This window comes from Triturus cristatus, chromosome 6 (assembly GCF_964204655.1).
Source record: "Triturus cristatus chromosome 6, aTriCri1.1, whole genome shotgun sequence".
In the NCBI taxonomy this organism is placed as follows: domain Eukaryota; kingdom Metazoa; phylum Chordata; class Amphibia; order Caudata; family Salamandridae; genus Triturus; species Triturus cristatus.
The window spans coordinates 427,444,277-427,462,221 of NC_140589.1; positions in this window are offsets into that span (position 1 = coordinate 427,444,277).

The window sequence follows — 17,945 nt, forward strand, 5'->3', positions numbered from 1 at the left end:
GGCAGATGCTGCTGGGGTAGATGTGGACGGACCGGCACGTTGTCCCCCTGTACCGCCTCGGCAGAATCCACGTCCGCGTGGAGGTTGGTTCTGTGGCCGGTGGCTAGGCGGACGTGAGGGGGTGCCCCTTCCTTGGCCACGAAAGGGGCGAAAAGCGGAAGTTTGTGGGCGCGAGGCCGAGAGGCCCAAGGACTTGGTCGTAGCCCTGGAGTACTTAAAGCGCTCCAGCGCACTATCCGCTTTGTCGCCAAAAAGGCGACTGCCATCGATGGGCATGTCCATGAGGATGCTCTGGACATCCCCGGAAAAACTCGTGGACCGCAGCCAGGCGTGGCGACGAAGTGCCACCGTGGTCGACATTGCCCTGCCCAGCGAGTCCGTTGTGTCCAGTCCACATCGGATTGCATGCCGTGCCGCATCCCGCCCCTCTGCAAGAGCCTGGGTGAGCCGTGTCCGGGCCTCCTCCGGACACTGGGGCAGCACGTCCTCCACCGTATCCCACAGGGAGTGGGAGTAACGGTCCAAAAGGCACACAGTGTTGATAGACCGCAACCCCAAACTAAGAGAGGAGAACAGTTTCTTCCCAAACTGTTCTAACCTTTTGGATTCCCGATCCGGGGAAGCGGACGGGAAGGAGGTCTGGGAGGTAGAGGCCTGGATAACCAGGCTCTCGGGCGTGGGGTGCATGGACAGAAAAGTGGGGTCGCCCGGTGCAGGGCGGTGGCGCCGGGGCATGTTCCGGTCCACAGGAAGAACTGTGGAGGGCTTGGACCAGGTGCCCTTCAGAACGTCAATCAGTGCTTCATTAAACTGCAGCAGAGGCTTCGAGGAGCTTGCTGACGGTTGGAGCACTTCAGTGAGGAGATTATTCCTCACGGCCACAGCAGGCAGCTCCAGCCCAAGGGCTTCGGCCGCCTTGCGCAGCACCACAGAAAATGTAGCACCTTTCTCCGAAGCCACGGTCGGAGGAGAGATGAAGCCAGTGTCAGGGGAGGTGTCAAGAACACTGGCATCCCCCAGTTCGTCTGCCCAGTCCTGAGATAACTGGCCCTGCCGATTCCTGGTATACAGGTGGAATGATCGGAGCCGGGCGGAAGATGAAATTGCCACCCATCAGCGTCGGGTGCGGCGCCCTTCCGACGCTGGGCCCGGACCGGGACTTAACTGGGGAACGGCGTCATCCGAAGGCGGTGCCCGGGGCGGCACCGGAGGAGTCGGCGCTGGCGGACAGGTCGTGAGGTCGACCGGCGCCGACTGGGATCCAGGCCTGGATCCCTCGGAGACCTGCGGCGTCGGGACCGGAGTCAACGACGGCGCCGGGGCCGGAGCCGCCAGCTCGCTAGGCCTCCCAGTCGAGCCTGCGGGGCCCGAAGGCGCACCGGCAGGCGTCGACGGCGGAGCCAGGCTCCTTATGGCCACGAGGAAGTCTCTGATCTCCGCCGGAGTCACGTCAGACCCAGGGACCGGAGGGTATGGGGTCGGACAAGGTTCCTGCGTCTCCGACGGAGCCGCACGGGTGGTGCCACCCGAACCCTCAGCCGAGTCGCGCGACTGGCGAGGGGAGCCAGAAGAGCGATGTCGCCTCTTCGACTTCTTGCTGTGCTTCGACTTACCGGATCTCGAAGACTTGGACCCCGACGAGCGGTGATGGCTGCGGCTCGCGAACGGTCCCTCGACCTCCTCCTCGAACGGGACCTTGAACGGCGTGGAGCCGACTGCCGGAACTCGAGCAGCTTGCGGGACCGCTCCCGCCTAGCTTTCGAAGTCCAGGAGTGGCAGTCGAGGCACGACTCGGCATTGTGGTTGGCCCCCAAGTCAATAGAGGCACCGGCGGTGGTGGTCCGTGACCGACATCAGTTGGTGACAGGAGTCACAAGCTTTGAAGCCAGGCATCCCTATCAGCACCAGAGTTGAGGTCGACGAGAATGGAACCAAAAGAGTTCAAAAAAGTTTAGTAAAAAAGTGACTAAAAGGGTATGCCCTTCCCGGATCGGCACTTACTGGCGCGGAAAAGAGAACTGACGTCAGCGTGCGAGGGCGGCGTCTAAGTACTCCGACGACGTCTGTGAGAAGTTGGCCTGATGTATGATGTCACTAGTTCTAGTGTACACCCTATATCAGTCCAAACAACCCTTATGGTGATTGGTTGTAAAGTCAACCTTATAGACCAGCTATCCTAGTGGTAGCATGGACAAGAGGAGTCTTAGGCTAAACACTGAATGGCACGTGAAGCCAGCTGTGATACCATATATAATCCCTTGAATACCAAATGAAAGGACACCACAACAGATATATATATAAAATAAAGTGTATTTATTCTAGACAAACCCTCAGCACTCTTTATGAGATTAGAGGTAAGTACAACACAGTCTTATTTAGGCATACATTAAGTCACACAGGTAAGTAATACAGTTAGGCCCTAGGGGCCATGCAAACCATATACTAAAGAAGTGGTATAAGGACCACTGTCACGGAAATAGGATAGGCCTAGGCCTAGGGAATCGCTGGGGCTACACTACACTAGCAACAGTTAGGAAGTGGGAGGCCCACGGGATTCAGGTGCAGAGTGGAAACACTCACGCGTAATGCGTAAAAGTCGATAGAATTACTAGCAGTTAGAAATTAACAGTTTAAGGACACTCCTGAAGCAGCTAGAGAGTCGAGACTCGGAAACTAGACCCTAGGATAGTCATTACCCTCGTGAGCACCGAAGTACCCAAGTTACCTAGCCCACGGGCTGCGGGTGCATAGGTGTGAAATTGCGTCGGGTTTCGTCGTGGACTTCTATGGATGCCTGAAGGAAAGTTGCTGACAGGCACTCAGGGAAGAGTGTCCGGTGGATCCCAAGGCTGGGATCAAGAAGAGAGGAGACCTGCAAGCAGAAGGGACAGAGTCAAGGTCACTAGCCAGTGACCACGTGGAACCAGGAAGGAACCAGGCGATGTCGTGAAGATTGCAGGTGAAGGTGAAGCTTGTCGCTGCAGCCACGGGGACCAGGAGACGTCGAGGACGACCAGGACCAGGAGGCGAGCTGTCCCACGAAGGCTCTTGCTGTCGGCGGTGTCGAAGTTGAACTAGGACTCACCAAGCCTTGGCAAGCGGAACCCACAAAGAACGGAGGACTTGCTTCTGGTGCAGACCAGGAAGATCTGGGGTGCTTCTCTTTTGCAAGGAAGCGGGAGCCAGTCTGGAGGAGCCAAACCAGCAGTGAAGATTTCAGGATGCGTCGTCACAGAGGCCACTAGCCAACGGGCAAGCAACCGGACAGGCACGGCAAGCAGGAAAATGCAGAAGGGCCCCACGCAGGACTCGTGGAGTGTGGGGGGCTGATCTTCGGTGCAGATGGTGCTTGGGGTTGGGGCTTCTCAATCCCCGGTGCACAACTTCGAGGGTGCCTCAGAAGCTGCGCTGGAAGATACTAGCCACTTTTCCCAGGTAGCCGGTCCCACGTCTCTCGTCGCCTCCACGGATCTCAGCTCGGCTGTGGATGTGGATCAGGGTCGGAGAAGTCTGGAAGTCAAGGCTCTGGTCGGGCTCTGCAGTCGGTCCCTCGTAGAACTTCAGCAAAGCAAAGGGTAGTCTCTTGATGGTGCCTGTTTGCACAGGGTAGCCACTCCTTGGCCACAAGGGAGATTCTTCAGTCTTCTTCTTTCGTCGAATGTCGAAGGTCCAGAGTTTCTGTTCAAGTTGCAGGTTCAGGATAATCTAATCTCCTGGGGCCCAGCTACCACTCTTATACTAATCTGGGGGGCTGGGTTACCTGCTAGGTCACGCCTTATGGGTGGGACCAGGGAGGGGGGTGGTTACACCCCCTTCCCTTTGTCCAGTTTCTCGCCAGGACTGGGGCTGGAGTGCCCCAGCACCGGTTTGAACTGGACTATGCACGGGACACCTTGTGTGCCCCAGGCATGTCTCATTCTTTTCATCCCTCCCTGCCCCAATACACTAAGGCCTGTCTGGGGTGGTGCTCGCACCTCCCAAGGCAGGAAACCTATTGTCCAAGCCTCCCTTGCCGCGATCACTCCCAGCAGCAGGAGGTCAGACTCGTGTCTGTGGCAGCAGCATCCATTTTGTGATGCTGGGGCTCTGGTTAACTTTAACCGGGTAAGTAGGTTACAACATGTCTTCTCCCTCTAGAAGGGAGGGATAATATCCTCATCCCCAGAAATGGGATGGGGGTATTATTCCAAAGTGTTAGACACCTTACACGACATGTTTTGATAAAGCCAAACCATAGTTACCATAACCGTTTAAGATTATAAGGCACTTTAAGAGTATATGGTAGGCTATATCATAGAACAGCTATAAGGACATGGTTCCGAAAGCTGCAGACAGGCTCAGCTCATGCTAGAGCACCATCTCACATGTTACCAAGCACTCTGCCTCCAGGATTGTTAAGGCCTGCCATAGGAGTGGCTGATAGGTACACATGTGTCTATATGTAAGATAGGTATAGGAATACTACACCTAAGCAAGGAGTGATTACACGACCTTGCCCCAGCTGAGTGATCAGCCAGTTGTGTCATAATGGAAGGCCAGGCCAGGGGTGGCATAATACATGCTGCAGCCCCTGGTAGGCCTAGGGTACACCTATGCCCTGGGTACCTAAGGTACACTGTACAGGGGCCAATAAGGTGATCCTATCCAAATGGGTTATGCACCTAAAGTACATAGTATCAATTTAGAGAGAGGACAGCAGGGCTGTGGGTCTGATTAGCAGGCCCACAGCCACATCTAAGTCGAAAACCAGTAAAGCAAAAGCAAAAAGTGGGGGTGAACATAGAAAGCAGACCCTACTCTCCTACAACGTCATCCCGGCGATCACGACGCCGACGACGGACGCGGAACCGCAGACGACGCCTAGCGACGCGCAAGGGTATTGCTGACGAAATATGCTTTCCGGATCCAGCCTGGGGATATTCTAAGGTGAGGAATCTAACTAACGTGTTTCTTTCAGATAAGGTAAACTGATTATACATAAAACCAGTTTAGGGCTTTTTGCAAATATTAGTTTAAGGGACACATGGTGATTCACAGTTGCCCAAGCTCCCATTTCCGGTCCTCCTTTCGCTCATTGTCTCCTTTAGAAGGTGGAGGCCATTGAACAGAGCCTGGAGCGCCTCTGGACTAGGCCTGTGTTGGTCTGAAGGGCGCTGCACTCGATTTAGGGGCAAATAATAGGGCCATTGTATGGAAGAAGCACGGGCAGGTGTCTCTGAGAGATATTTAAAAGCTGGCCACAAAAGGCAGGTCTCCCTCGGCACTTGTCTTCAGGACTACGAGGTCTTCATACAACTGCGCTCTCGTGGCCCACAAAAACGGGCCCGCCTTTGTGTCCTAATGAATGCAGAGCAGAAATGGAAAGTTTTTGTATTAAAACCTAAGAGGCTCTTAGAGCACTCATGGGAAAGCAGCCAATTAATTAAAATAGATAACAAGAAGATGGGGGTAATTAATAATGATTAGCACGGGCAGAGTTGTTCTTCGTCTGCACAAGAAAATCAATTAAAAGTACAATTTAATAAAGCAATATCAACCATTTCATTGGGCTTTCCTGCCACTGCCCCCAGATCCACTAATGAAGCTATCACTGTCAAGTCGATCACCTGATTTTGATTGCATTTTAATTGCAGTTATATTTATGGGCATTGTGTCATTCACAAGGCCCTCCCGCTTCCGGTTGGTAGACGTCCACTCATATTCCAGAGCTAAGGGCTGCATTCCATGGGCCCCGACACTACTCAGACCTACGCCGAACTCACGCTGTGCTCTCGGACTGATGCCTGTAAGACAGCTCGGTAATTAGAACGCTCGCCACAGACATCGGCGGTCAACCGATTGGCATGATTTTGAATCCCGGTGAGTCCAACTCAGCCTGTCATCCTTCTCTGGGAGACAAATGGAGTGCCTTAACAGTACACTGGATAATAATACCACGTTTGGTTTATGATTTGAAATATTTGTTTTAAGGGTTGAGCCGACTGCCATAATAGGACAAATATTTACTTATGGTTAGGTATGTAGATGTTAGTACAGCACATTGAAAATGAAGGCCACTTCTGAGCGTGGGATTCACTCCGTAATGCTCTGTTTCCCCTCCCGACGCCAGCCAATGCCTTTCTACAATTGTGAAAGCTTGCCAGAAAACAGTAGCCAGATGGCTCGTTGCCTATGCTAATGTGACCCTACGATTTATATCTGAGGCTTCTTGGAACAGTTTAGTTTAAACAGTATATTTAAAGCCTTGCCGCATTTGTCTGTTTGCTTAGATGATTTATATAGGACTACCTGCCGTCGGGCCACTTTAAAAAAAGCCCTGCAGCACTGTAAATATATACAAATACAAAAAAAGTTTCGTGAAATTCAGAAAGTACAGATAGTCACAATAAACACAGCAGACAGTGTGCCTCGGTGGGTGCACGAGAAGTTTACACTTTCTGGGATAATCTATTTTACTGAGATTCTTATCAGGTGAAAGCAGAGAAATATCACAAGGCCCTTACACTTCCGGTTGGCAGATGTCCACTCTACTACTCACTCTCTACTACTCTACTACTCTCTACTACTCACTCTCTACTACTCTCTACTCACTCTCTACTACTCACTCTCTACTGCTCTCTGCTAATCACTCTCTACTATCCTCAGTCTCTACTACTCACTCTCTACTACTCTCTCTCTACTACTCTGTACTACTCACTCTCTTCTACTCACTACTACTCTCTACTACTCACTCTAATACTCTCTCTACTACTCACTCTACTCTACTACTCACTATCTACTCTCTACTCTCTACTACTCACTCTACTCTACTACTCACTCTCTACTACTCTCTACTCACTCTCTACTACTCTCTACTACTCACTCTCTACTGCTCTCTGCTAATCACTCTCTACTATCCTCAGTCTCTACTACTCACTCTCTACTGCTCTCTACTCTACTACTCTCTACTACTCTCTACTACTCTCTCTCTACTACTCACTCTCTTCTACTCACTACTACTCTCTACTACTCACTACTACTCTCTACTACTCTCTCTCTACTACTCTCTACTACTCACTCTCTTCTACTCACTACTACGCTCTACTACTCACTCTAATACTCTCTCTACTACTCACTCTACTCTACTACTCACTATCTACTCTCTACTCTCTACTACTCTCTACTCTCTACTACTCACTCTACTCTACTACTCACTATCTACTCTCTACTACTCACTCTCGACTACTCTCTACTCACTCTCTACTACTCACTCTCTACTGCTCTCTGCTAATCACTCTCTACTATCCTCAGTCTCTACTACTCACTCTCTACTGCTCTCTACTACTCACTCTACTACTCTCTACTACTCTCTACTACTCACTCTCTTCTACTCACTACTACTCTCTACTACTCACTCTAATACTCTCTCTACTACTCACTCTACTCTACTACTCACTATCTACTCTCTACTACTCACTCTCTACTCTTCTAATACTCACTCTCTACTCTTTACTACTCACTCTCTACTCTTTACTACTCACTCTACTCTCTACCTCTTACCTCTCGACTTCTCGCGCTACCTCTCGTTTAGTAAGCTTGCAATGTTCCAGTTCTGTCTACAATTTCAGTCACTCGTAAACCTCGCGTTCACATAGATGTAAACAAGGAGTCGAGCATTTTACAGCCTTTCCAGAAGTTGTTAAACCCAGATACTGTTCTTTTTCCCCAGCCATGATTAAATCCTCTGTTAAGCTATCAGAATCCAACTCTTCTGTGCGTGTACATCGTTTTCGAAAGCATGATGCAAATATTCAAGTATAACAGACTCTCTGTCCGGAAACACATACTGTTGCATCTTGTCTAAGTTTACACGTTTGCTTCTTGAGAGCAACAAATTGTATGGTATGTTGTGTTACATCTGGTATCAGTACATGGTTAGCATCATCAGAGTGAGACACGTCGATATCATTCGGATCTCACAATACTTTTTGTGTCTTTCAACTCTCCTGTTCTTCAGACAGGCGCCGGTGGACAAATACAGAAATCTGGTGCTGACTCCCAGTAGCTCTTTACAGACTTGTGTAAAGAGCCTCACGGCTGGTCCACGATTCACAAGTTTACTTATGTGTGAAAACGCACGCTTGTGTCACACCAATCTGTTTCGTGTATGTGTGTTTGTGCACGTTTGTCTTTGTTTGCTGCACTACATGTTTAACAGTCGAATATTATGTATGATTGTGGCCAGATGTACAAAATGTTCTAAAGGGTTCAATAAGGGGCGGCTCCTCCATTAGAGCAGAGGAGCGTGCCCCACTGCCTTCTCGCAGCGCGAGAAGCAGAAACATAAAATGGTATTTTAAATACCATTTTATGTTTCTGCTTCTCGTGCTGCGAGAAGGCAGAAGTCATGGTATGCCTGGTTGGGGTGAGCGGGTCGGGAAGGAGTGGCTTGCCCACTATTGTGGGCTCGGACTGTTTGGTCGGCCCTCTGGGGCCGATCAAACCAGTCATGCGCACTCTACATTTACTCTATGTAGGCTGCATGCAGCCTACATAGAGAAAATGGCTTCCCTACAGGTGCCCGGCTGAGCGCTGTCCCCACCAATCACAATGCTGCCACTAAGGGTGTCAGTTTGCGTACAGCCTCCTCAATGTTAGCAGGGTACAGGGCCCATCATTGAAGTTGGTAGTACTGAAGTCTAGAATTTTCCTGGATATTATATTCCTGTTTGCAGTGTCCGAACAGTGTAAGGTTGTCACCTTGAAATAGGACTTGCAGTGTTCGACAGCCGCCGCCAGTCCAGCTAGTGAAGAACCTGGGAGTTAAGAGCCAGAGTAAATGGAGTAAAAGGATTTTAGCCAGTCAGTATGTTTGGGGATGGAAAGGTCGTAATGCCATTTTATGTGGCCAGGTGGTCCCATATGTCCAGGAACGTTCTTGTGTATGTGACCGCATAAGCACTTTTTGGGCGTGCTGAGTGGGGAAACAAAGCGAGATTCCATAGCGGGCATGTGGCTGCCCAGTCCATATGTAACCACTGCCTCTCGCTCTATCTCACTGCCCACTATGAGATGAATCACAGATGAGCTGTCCCATAGTATTCCATGAGGTTCTGACATGTTTGGCCCCACTCTTTCACTGGGAAGCTTGTTCTATTTGGGTGGTTGTTTCCCATTTCACACAAAAGCTTGTATTTTCGTTGTAGGTTGGAAATGTCCACAGTGGGAATGGGTGTGGGGTGTGATTATAAGCGGTACAATAGCCGGGATGGGATGTTCATTTTGATGTCATTAATCTTACCCAACCATGGATGATATAGTGGTCTCCATCTACTCAGATAATTCAGGATTTCTTTACGGCAGGGCGCCCAATTTAACCGGGACCAATCTTCCAAACAGGCACTAGTCTGGAGGCCTATTTACCATATCAACGATGAGCCCCATTGGAATGGCGCTTGTGCTCTCAATTCTGGTATGTCCCGTGAGCTAACCGTGAGATTGAGCATGCACGAATTGTCTTTATTCATTGTAAATCCAGATAACATTTTAGAACTGGCCTAGATTTGTCAACTGCGCTGGTAGAGTCGGGAGAGTTAGTAAAGGTGAGAAGGATATGGTCTCCAAATGGACTGAGTTTGTGATCTCAACCCCCAAATGGAACACCTGTGATATTGAGGTTCTGTTTTAAGAGTTACTGCTAGGGGCTTCACCAATAAGGCAAACGGGAGAGTGGACATCCCTGCCATGTCCCCCTAGTGAGTCTAATCGGGCGTTGCGTTAACCTGGACGACCGCTGTTGGGGTAGTGTATGCCTCCATGATTTTGTCTTTCATCTGGATCTTTGTAAGAACTGCTTCCAAGAAACTCCAACTAACTCAGTTGAACGCTTTATGAGATGGGCGAGTCACCTGATGCTATCTGCCCCTTGCGAATGAAGCCATCTTGATCAGGGTCAATTAATCCTGGGAGTAGGTGGTCTAGTTGCATTGCCAAAATATTAGTATATAATTATGTCCCTATTTAAAAGAACAGTAGGGTTGCATGACTTGCAGAGCTTGGAATCTTTCACCGTTGTAGGAATCAGCGTTATCTCTGCTTCACACATTGTAGACACTAACATGTGAAAGAAATAAACAATTGCGTCAATTGTGCCAGCAGGTCGGGGAGAATCGTCTTGCAAAAGGCCAGTGTGAAGCCGTCAGGACTTGGGAATTTTCAGGGCTTCTAGGTTTTCACGACTAAAGTGATCAACTGGGGGGTCAGTCACATGCCTCTAAATATGGTTGCATCTTCTCATTTTTTTCAGAGCCATGCCCGTACAAGGTCTCATAGAAGGTGTGAAAGGCTGCTCTTTTCCCCGGCTCCCCCTTTGTGTAGGTGCTGTCCAAGCTTCAGATCTATGGGATATGTCTTAGACCTGTGAAGTCTGATCTTACTAGTTAGGAGGAATTATACTTTAACTACCTTATAAAAGAACCTTAGGCCCATGGCCAGGAGTGCTCAATGTGTGTGGTGGGCCCTATGCATTTTTAATTGACATCAAAGAATAGCGAGCTTGCATTTGGAGTTTGGAAGGAGTTTTCTTATCTATCCTTTTAAGCTCTTTGATCTCCGAAGTGAGTGTGTTTTCGATAAGGAATGCCTCTCTAGCTTTGTCAATCTCTAAGATGATCAGGACCCCCCTATTAGTGGCTTTGAGGGCATCACACAATGGGTACGGGAACATTTCTTGGCTGGTGTTGTTAGTAAAGAATTCAGTTATTGCTGTGCATATTGTATGCCTACTGACTGGGTCTCTCAGAAGTTGGGGGTTGAGGCACCATAGAGGCGGTCACTTTCTTATGGCAAGGCTGACCCTCCAGGTGAAAGCCACTTGTGCGTGATCAGATTTGGAGATATCAAACATGGACTCTAGGGTTGGGAGCAGCAATTCTGTGACCAGAACATAGTTGATGCACGAATAAGTGGAGTGAAAGAGAAAGAAGAGTACTCCTTCTCGTCCCGGTGTAAGTGGTGCAAAGCGCCTGCCAATCCTAACTCTACGATTTCTTTTTTTTTTTTTAAAATAGCGCACGCATCACACCTGTGCCCTGGTGAACATTAGATTGCCTGTGAAGTTCGAGGTCCCAAGCCAGGTTAAAATCCACCCCTACTAGGATGTGCCCAATTACGGCCCTGAGCTGGTGTGAGGAGTGTGCGGAGGTAAGGGTCTTGTGACGTGTTGGGTGCTTATATGTTAAAGAATGTAATGGTAGTTGGTCCCCAGGGTAAGACGAGTTTTATGTGATGGCCTTTTGGGTCTCTGGTAACAGAGGAGGAAGCCTTACCCAAGTCTTCTTTACGTAAGATAGCAACCCCCACTGTCCAAGTGTTAGATGAGGCCCAATATTGGTGCGGTTATGCTGGGTGTTACACTTCCTCAAAAAAGGATCACAAGTAAATGCATTTCCTGTAAAAAGGGAATGTCTGCATCTTATAGGGGGAGATAGCTCCACACCTGGCAAGGCTTGATAGGTGAGTTCAATCCTTTAACATTGAGAGAGAGAGAAGCTTTAGGGTGGGTGGGATCGTACCTGGGAGGGGTGGGACCCCTGCATGTGTTGAGTTTGTCATAGGCACAGAGGGATAGTGGGGCACAATGATCAGCGGACTCAGGAGGTGCCCCTGCAATAAGCTTGGCCTGTGGGAGCGAGGAAAAGGGAACATAAATAGCAATCTTTAATAAAAATGGCCCAATAGGGCCAGTCTTACGTGGAAGAGTCCATTTGTGCTGTGAGTATGATGATAAATACCCACTCAAAGTATGACTGTCAGTAATGTGGCATCATGATCCAGAAGCTCCCACCAGGTGGGGTAGCCTTTAGCAGGGATTTTGCAGGGCAGGAAGTGTGAGACGATAATGTTGTTCTTTAGTTTTGTTGGACCTTCTACCCATCAAGTCCCATCTCTAGAGCCTTCCTTGGAGGGACTGGAGTACATGATCAATTGTTTTGCTAGGGGGTCCAGCCATTTGTTCATCTGGGGGCATCAGGGACAGTTCCAGTTTCATTTTAAAAAGATGGGAGATATCAGTTTTGGCTTGTAAAGCATGTTTGTTGGTAGGTTGTCACTGTCTGGTGCACCATTGTACCGTCTGCCATTCCGGTCATAGGAGCAGTCACATCTGCAGTTATTCATTCTGGGGTGAAACTTCCTTCTTATCCGGGGTAGTCTTACAAGGGTTTGTAGCTCTGTTAAGGATCTAAGAAGGTGATGTTTCCCTGCCCTCTGAAGATAAAAGGGTGGCTCCATTGATATTTTATTTACTTGCGGTTGAGGAAATCTACAACGGGTGGAAGCCTCTACAGCGGCGAAGTGGTGAGGCTGCAAAGTCTTGAAATAAGCAGATAGTTTGGCCTCGAAAAATTAGGTCCGCCTTTCCCCTGGCCTTCCACATTATGTCCTCTTTATCCTTTAAGTAGTGCAGTCCTGTTAGAATGTCAAGAGCTGTGTCATTCCTGTTGTAGCTTGTGAGGACTCTGGGGGCTCTGTCCAGCTGAGGTCTGGTTTGCCCCCCAATCACCTGCAGTAGGTCTCTGGTGAAAAGCAATTATGTCGTAGCCTTCCGCCCCTACTGGGCCCCCACCAATGCATATGTTGTTGCGCCTGCTATGGTTTTCAAGATCTTCTTGCTTTATCTGTAGTCTGCAGTGTGTTCCTCAAGTGTTTCAACTTGTTGCCACAGCATTTCCTGGTCTTCAGTCCTCGCATCTACTGTTCGTTCAAGATCATGTACTCGTTGCCCAATTATCTTTAAATCTCGATTCAGCTCTTGTAGACAGGATTGAAAGTGAGAGGGTAGTATGTTCAATCTGATCTCAGCCAGGAAGCACTCCATTTAATATTGTGTGACTGGCGCATTTATGGACAGTGGGCTTTGTGTGTGTTCATGTGGGGGGGGGGCTCTTCAGGTATCTAGGGTCCTTCCCCTGAGTGGCTGCACAGGTCATCTGTTGTTGAGTCACAGCAAACTCTAGGATAAGGGGTGCCGCGGTAGTCTGCGTCAGGAGCGATGGCTCCTCCCCAGGCGCGAGCCTCAGTTCTCCTTCCTCACGCCCTCAAGCCTCTGCCCAGTCTCTTTATAGCAGAGTAATCTGTATGAGGGGGGTCTCATATGGAGATTGTAGGAAGAGCCCTACATGTTGTGTGATTTGAGTCTCCTCCTATAGATGGCATGAGGGAAGACTACCACTGATATCTCCACAATGTCCCCTAGTTAGATCCTCATCGTACCTCACATGCCATTTGTCTCTAACCCACAAGGAGTCATGTAGTTGCACTGTCCATGCGGCAGTGTCAGATATACGTTTGCGCACTTGGGTGCCCTCCCCCACAAGTGTTGTGGTAGAGTGATGGAATCTCGAAGACACCCCGGTTTCTCACTGCCTGTAGGGGACCTGGCCCTGGGAACTCTCAGATGCTTTTGGTCCTGGGCAAGGTCTTGTGCTTTCCTGGGGTCTTGGGTGTACTCCTCTCCGCATCCCTACTGTAGTACAAGGCCCCTTTAGCGTTTCCCTTTCCTTCCTTCTCATATGTCATGTGGACTTTGAAAATGTCGGCTATCCTGCCCTCACGCACCAGGGACCCTTTGTGCTTCACTGCTCTGTGCAGCTAGTGGAGTCAGTTTGTGCCCGTCCCACTCTCTCCCTTTGAAGGGGTCTGGGGGGCCACCGGTGCTACCAGACTTCAGCGTGGGTCAAGGTGTTCTGCTCAGAGTGCTAGCAGTGGCAGAAGCAGGTCCCCACCTCCCATTCTTCAGTTCTGCCACTCAGATCTGGCCCGAGCCATCTGCAAGTCAAGATGGCGGTTGGGGTTTTGCCGCAATGCCCAGCCAGATCTGCAGGTATGGTTCTGGGTCTGGTTCTGCCTCGCAGGGGATGCTGTGTGGCTTCACGATTAACTGGGACATATCGGAAAGTAAATGCCTCCAAGTAGGGGTGCTTTTCTCAGGTTTTTGGGCCGAGATGAAGCAAAGCTATAGCAGGCACTGTACGACTCCATGCTCAGCTTGGCTACGCGCCCTTATCAATAACTTTTAAATATCTAGGCACTACTTGATCATTCACATATCTGTCTATAAACAGTAAACAATATTTATTCAGTGAATGTTTTAGATGAATATATAGGATAATAGTCAAAGGAAAAATCAGTACAGTGGCACTTTGGGTATAAAAATCGCTTAACAAGCGAGGAATTTTACGTCTTGCTTTCTTTGCCTTTCAAAGTGGTGTTTTATTATTTCAGAATGTGCCAGGTACAATTTAAAGAATTCTAAATTTAAATGCTAGAAAAAAGGGTTAATGGAAAAAGCCTCAGATATAATTATGTTTGGACCAGTACCTTAACCAAGTAGGCAACTACTTTCTACACTAAGTGCAACATTTTAACCAGAAATGCTAGAAGCCTCATAAATTGGGTGTTACCATAATTCAGTCTCCTCTACTCTAAAACATGGCTCTTAACTGTGAAATGATGAGGACGCAAAAGCAGCCAACATTTTTCACACTTAAATAGTGTGAGTGTTATTTGTCGCTAATCAGGGTTCATATAGAAGGGCATGGCCTTGAAAACACAGACTGTCAATATTGTATTGTCAGTAATGTATTTCCCCATCATAAAATGAATAAAACACTGAACCCGGTCTACTTATAGTTGGTCTGAGGGCATGCTTCTTGAAGATGGCGGAAGGGGAAGAACATGTTACTCACCTTCGGCAACACCTTAACTGGTAGAGACTATCTAGGCGCAGATTCCTTACCCTAAAAACCAGGAAGTCGTGGAAGATCGAATAAGCAAAGTGGCCATCATGGCGGACATGAATGTCCACCAGTAGTGCTTGGTAAATGTGTACAGAGACGCCCACGCTACCACAGGACAGATGTCCTGGAAGGGAACTCTGCAAACTAAAGCAGTGGTCGCAGCCTTGGCTCTGGTGGAATGAGCACGCAAGCCCTCAGGAGGTTGTTCTTGGCTAGTGTGTAGCAGATTTGAATGCAGCGCACAATCCATCTTGAGATGGTCTGTTTCTGGATGGCCTTTCCTTTCTTCACCCCGACAAATCCAATAAAGAGTTGATCGTCCATCCGGAACGCAATCAAAGTAGGATTAAGGTGGTGGAGTCTCGCCTCCTCTTTGGAAGGGTGAGGCAGAGCTAAGAAGGTAGGCTGTGTGACGGTCTGGCCTATGTGAAAAGGTGTCACCACTTTCGGCAGGAAAGAGACACGTGTTCTCAAAACCAGTTTGCCTGGGGAAAAAAGTTGTGTAAGGATGGTGCACAGAGAGTACCTGCAGTTCACTAACTCTCCTGGCCGATGTAATGGCTTCTAGAAAAGCTGTTTTAACCCCTTCAGTGCCCATGACGAGCTGGACTCGTCATGGGCCGCGGTGGCGCTGTGCCCATGACGAGTCCAGCTCGTCATAGACCCCGCCCGCTAATGCAACGGCCGGCACTGGGCGGGGAAAGGGGCGGGCACTGAAGGGGTTAATGGTCAGAAAGCTTAGAGGACAATTGAGCATAGCTTCAAAGGGCGAGCACATCAGGATGGTCAGGACTGGGCTCGAGTCCCATTGGAATATGCTGAAGGGTTTTGGAGGGAAAATATGCTGTATTCCTTATAGGAAACGAGTCGGCAATCACAAGAATGCCGAAATGGCTGAAGGATACCCTCTAACTGCACCAAAGCAAAGCTTTGTTGGGCTAACAAGAGAATAAACAACAAAACCTTAGACAAAAGTGCAGAAAGAGGATCAACATTTTTGGAAGCACACCAAGCCACAAATTTGTCCCAGTGGCAGATGTATACTGTTCTGGTTGAAGAAAGCCTGGCTGCCAGAATGAAATCCCAGACTTCTGTAGGGAGGTCAAAAACTGTCATCTGCTACCGCTCAGTCTAATGCATTAAGGCAGATCGTGCACATGTTCGGGGGCAGGACCCAGCCTTGTTGCTGTGACAGTAGACCCTCTCGAAGGAGCAGCCTGATTAGAGGACTGATGCTCATGCTCAGGAGTTTGGCATACCATACTCTCGCACCTAATTCGGAGCCACAAGAATGACTTGGGGCCTGTCAGTCCTGATCTTCTTGAGAACTCAAAATCGGAATGGTATTGGCAGAAAGGACTACAGGAGGCCTGAACTCCACTCTAGATGAAAAGCGTCTGAGCGAGAGTCGCCGTGGAAACTCCAGCATGCATAAGTGCTGACAATGCATGTTCTCGGAGGTGGCGAATAGATCTAACCAAGGTTCTCCTCAACCACTGAAGAGACCTTGCTTGAACTCTACAAGGAGACGCCATATGTGATCTGCCAGACATCGACCATGAGGCCTAGCAGCCTCAGACTCAGTCTCATTGAAATCCAGGATAGGGGCTGATACAGCGGAATCATAGCCTGAATATCCTGGAGTAGCCACTCCGGAGGATAGGCCCGAAACTGCACTGTGTTCAGTATGGTTCAGATGAAAAGGAGAATCTGAGAGGGAGTCTAGTCTTTGGCACGTTGTTAGTGAACCTAAGTGAATGCAAGAGGCCTGCCGTAGTCTGGAGGTGGGAGATGACTGCCTGGGGTGAGCCTGCCTTGAACAACCAGTCGTCGAGGTAGGGGAGACTGACACCACCGACCCCCACAGATGTGCTGAAATCACCATCACCTTGGAAAACACCTGAGGGGGTGCTGGTGAGGCCAATAGGGAGCACAGTGAACTGAAAACGGTTGTGGTCTGCCATACACGGCAAGTAATGTCTGTGGGCAAGCAGGATTGGGAGAGGCATCGTGCAAGTCCAGTGCTACCATTCAGTCTCCAGGGAAGACAGAACTAGAGTTATCGTGAGCATCTTTATTTCCTCCTTCTTCAGGAAGTAGTTGGTGGAGACCTCCGTCCTTCTTGGGCACCAGAAAACAGTGGCTATAGCAACCATAACCTACTTTTGATGCGGGCACCCTCTTGATGGTTCCTTTGGCCAAAAGAGCCTGTACTTCCTGATAGAGCAGGGAAAGGTTGTCCTAAGTCCGCCGGTTTGGGAATGGTGGCATGGGTTTCTAAGAAAGGGATGGAGTAACCCCCTGAACAATTTGAAGTAATCACTTGTCTGATGTTATGGACTGCCAGCGGGGCTTATGATGTCAGGTCCTGCCGCCACTTGGTGTCTGTGATGGTAAGAGGGCACATGAAAGGGGTTGTGAGACTGGCTGCCGGGGTTGATGCACTGGGTAGACTTCTGGCTGTGTGTCCCACGAGGCTTGTGGGAACCACGCCTGTGGCCACGTAAAGGACTGGGGAGCCTGTGGACCTTGGTGGGAACGGACGCAGCTGGTAGAAAGGCAGATTGGGGTGGACGTACTACCATGGAGAGACCTAGCGACTAGGCAGTGGCCTGGCTGTCCTTAAAGTGCTCCAGAGTGGAATCTGCCTTATCGCCAAAGAGGCGGTGCCATCAAAGGGCATGTGCATAAGGGATGCCTGGCCATCCCCCAAAAAGCCAGTTGATCTCAGCCAGTGAGTACCATTGAGGACGCAAACGCTCTGCCTAGCGAGTTGGTCTTATCCAGTCTGCAGCAAATGGTGAACTTTACTCCATCCCTGCCATTGGCAATAGCGTGCGTCAGTATGGCTTGCCCTCCTCGGAGACCATGGGCAGCACTTGCGCAACTGAATCAAACTGTGTGGGCGTATCTGCCCAAGAGGTGCAGAGTGTTTAGAAATCCTCCTGCCAAAAGGTATCCAGCTTCTTGTATTCCCTTTCTGATGGTGTGGTAGGGAACAGGCCAAGGTTAACTTTGGAGGTGGAGGCCCAGACAAGACTCTCCAGCGTAGGGTGCTCTGTAAGGAAAGCTGGGCTCCCAGAAGCGGGACGATGGAAGTGGGCAACTGTCATGTGCACAGGAGCCCGAACATCTGTGAGGGCTTCATTAAAAGGGAGAAGAGGCTCG